At 49.3% G+C, this 3,408-nt stretch overlaps 1 pseudogene; it reads right to left on the minus strand.

Moving 5' to 3' along the window:
• Positions 1-1,535: 1,535 nt before the first annotated feature.
• On the minus strand, positions 1,536-3,106 carry LOC144580597 (ribosome biogenesis regulatory protein homolog; annotated as a pseudogene).
• Between the last annotated feature and the right edge of the window lie 302 nt (positions 3,107-3,408).

Below are 3,408 nucleotides of genomic sequence, written 5' to 3' on the forward strand. Positions count from 1 at the left end.
ATTATTTTATAATCCTTTTTATTTCTGTAAGGGCAGTATTAATGGCTTCTATTTTATTCCCGATTTTTAGCAGTCTGTCTTGGTCAGTATAGTTAAAGCTTTGTCACTTTTGTTGATTCTTAAAAAAAAAATTTCTGATTTTCTCTATTTTTTTTAATTGTTTCATTTATTAAGCTCCGTTTTTTATTATTTTCCTTTCTTCTGCTTGCTTTGGGTTTAATTTGATCTTTTACTTATTAATTTCTTAAGATGGAACATTAGATTATTGAATATAGATTTTTTTTTTTTTTTTGAGATGGGAGTCTTACTCTGTCACATAGGTTGGAGTGCAAAGGTGCCATCTTGGCTCACTGTAACTTCCACTTCCCAGGTTCAAACAATTCTCCTGCTTCAGCCTCCCAAGTAGCTGGTATTACAGGCATGTGCCACCATGCCTGGCTAATTTTTTGTACTTTTAGTAGAGATGGGTTTTTACCATGTTGGCCAGGCTGGTCTCCGATTCCTGACCTCAGGTGATCCACCCACCTTGGCCTCCCAAAGTGCTGGGATAACAGGTGTGAGCCACTGCACCTGGCCTAATTTCCATATTTGTAGTAGAGATGGGGTTTCACCATGTTGGCCAGGCTGTTGTTGAACTCCTGGCCTCAAGTGATCCACCCTCCTTGGCCTCCCAAAGTACTGGGATTACAGGTGTGAGCCACTCAAAACTTTTTAAAGGGCCCTATAGACAATTCATTCCCCAGCTTTTTTCTTTTGTTTTTCTTTCTTTTTTTTTTTTTTTTTGAGACCAGCTCTTGCTCTGTCACCCAGGCTGGAGTGCAGTGGAACAATCTCGGCTCACCTCAACCTCTGCCTCCTGGTTCAAGTGATTCTTGTGTCTCAGCCTCCTGAGTAGCTAGAATTACAGGTGTACACCTGCACATCCAGCTGATTTTTGTATTTTTAGTAGAGTTGGGTTTCACTGTGTTGCCCAGGCTGGTCTCGAACTCCTGAGCTCAAGAGATCCACCTGCCTTGGCCTCCCAAAGGGCTGGGATTATAGGCATAAGTCACCGCACCAATCCCTGATACAGTTTTGAGTCTTTTGGTTTTTAAGGCTACCATGGAGCTGGGAGGAGGGGGATGGAAATAGGGTAAGTTAAATGCCACAATTCTTGCTGTTCTTACTGAGATTGTCACTTTTCTTTCCTTTTTTTTTTTTAGACAAGACATCTTCATTACTTAACCTTTTAAACAGTCACTTGCCTATTCAATTCTGAAACTGTTGTCTTTCCTTCCCCTGCTCTGATGTACAAGCTTGTTGTAAAAACAATGCAGAAACATATACACCAATCTAAGTCTGTGAAATATGACCAACTTTCCCCCACCCTATTTCCAAAGTTAAAAAGAAGAAAAAAGGCTGTTTAAGAACAGAACTCTTCCCCAGTTTCCACCAAATTATTTCCTTAATTCTTAAAATCCTCACATAATTTCTTCATCTCCAGCCAAAGTATCGGTTGTGGGAAAAACATGAATTTGTGCAGTCCAACACTTACTACTCTCTTGAGGGGAGGGCAGTCCTGTCCCTTCAAGCTCAGTGAAGGCAGCGACCAGGTCCTTCTGAGTCCCCGTACAAGTACCTAGAACTTAACATTTAGTATTTATAGTTCTTGGTTTACACGACGGCGAGAAACTATTACTTCCTCCTCTTTCCTCCTGGACGCTATCCTCCTTTTCTCTTGACACCAAAGCCAGGCGGCCCGGAATTCATCTTGCCTCCCAAGCCCCCTTTCCTCTTCCCTCCCTGGTTTGGCGGGCCCCCTTTCCTCTTGCCCCCAAGCCCCTGCCGGCCTCCCTTTCTCTTGCCCTTCTGGCTCATTTTCCTCTTCTTGGCAGCCTCCTCCTGGTCGTCCTCCCTCATCTGCTTATTGGTGGCCCTCATCACATCCAGCTGAGCCTTCTTGCTGTACATGACACGAAGCAGCTCCAACTGATTCTTTTGCTCTGCGGCAAAGTACCCGAAAAGGGGTTGAAATTTCCTCTTCTTGCCGGAGCCCCGGGGCGCCCTGGGGAGACGTTCCTGGAAGCGCCCCACAGAGGATGTGGAGACCGTGGCACCTGCATGGCGTGGCCCAGCTCCTCCTTACTCTGGTGTTCTGTAGGGTGCAAGCCGGCTGCACTGGTCAGCTGCATCTTGTGCGTGCGGGCCAAGTTACGCAGCCGGTTCAGCTCGTTCTTGGCCACTCGTTCCTTCTTGGCCTGAATCCGCTTGGCGAACTGGTCCTCCAAGGGGTCAGCATTGCCGGGCACCTCAATCAGCCATTCCTTAGTGTCGTGCCGGGCGCGCTGGTAGCCCCAGCGCCGCCGCCACTGGCCGCTTACCTCGTCCCACACCAGGTTGGTCTTCTTGGGACGGATGCCCTTGAAGCGCGCGAACTGCTGCCAGCGTGTAAGTGGCCGCGGCCGGGGCAGAGGCTTCTCTCGCGGCAGGCGTGTGGTAGGCTTGGGCAGCCGCGCCACTATTGCCTCTTCCACGCGCTCCGTGGGCAGCTGCCATAGCTGGTTGATGAGCAGCTGCGTGTTGTTTCGCGCCAGGGCCCGCAGCTCGGCCTCCGGCGTGGGTCCGGCGCACCGCAGCCCTGTCGGGGGGGTTCCGGTCCGAAGCCAGCAGGTTGCCCAGGTCAAACTCCAGCTCCAGCTCCTTGAGCACCGTGATGCGCTGCAACTTCTCTGCCTAGTCCTGCTCCGCTTTTGCCAGCAGCTCCTCCACGCTCTGGCTCTCCATGGCTCCAGCTAGGCTCACTAGCTTTGGGGCTGCAGCTGAAGTTACTTTTCCCACAGTGGCAGCCCAAACTCCGGCCACATAACCACGTGTGGCTGTCGGGATGCCCAAACCGGAAGAGGAGATTGTCATTTTTCTTGAATAAACTCTCCTGGGATAGTTGGAAGCCTTTGCTTCATTCCCAGAGTTTTAATCATTGCTTTTATGAAAGAGAGGATTCTCTCTTCCACATTCTGCCATTTCAAAAATGTTCTCTCTCTCTCTCTTTTTTTTTTGAGACGGAGTTTCGGTCTTGTTACCCAGGCTGGAGTGCAATGGCGCGATCTCGGCTCACCGCAAGCTCCGCCTCCTGGGTTCAGGCAATTCTCCTGCCTCAGCCTCCTGAGTAGCTGGGATTACAGGCACGCGCCACCATGCCCAGCTATTTTTTTGTATTTTTAGTAGAGACGGGGTTTCACCATGTTGACCAGGATGGTCTCGATCTCTTGACCTCGTGATCCACCCGCCTCGGCCTCCCAAAGTGCTGGGATTACAGGCTTGAGCCACCGCGCCCGGCCTCAAAAATGTTCTCATAAGAATCATTCTTCTTTTTTTTTTTTTTGAGATGGATTTTTGTTCTTGTCGCCCAGGCTGGAGTGTACTGGTGTG

Source organism: Callithrix jacchus, chromosome 20, assembly GCF_049354715.1.
Source record: "Callithrix jacchus isolate 240 chromosome 20, calJac240_pri, whole genome shotgun sequence".
In the NCBI taxonomy this organism is placed as follows: Eukaryota; Metazoa; Chordata; class Mammalia; order Primates; family Cebidae; genus Callithrix; species Callithrix jacchus.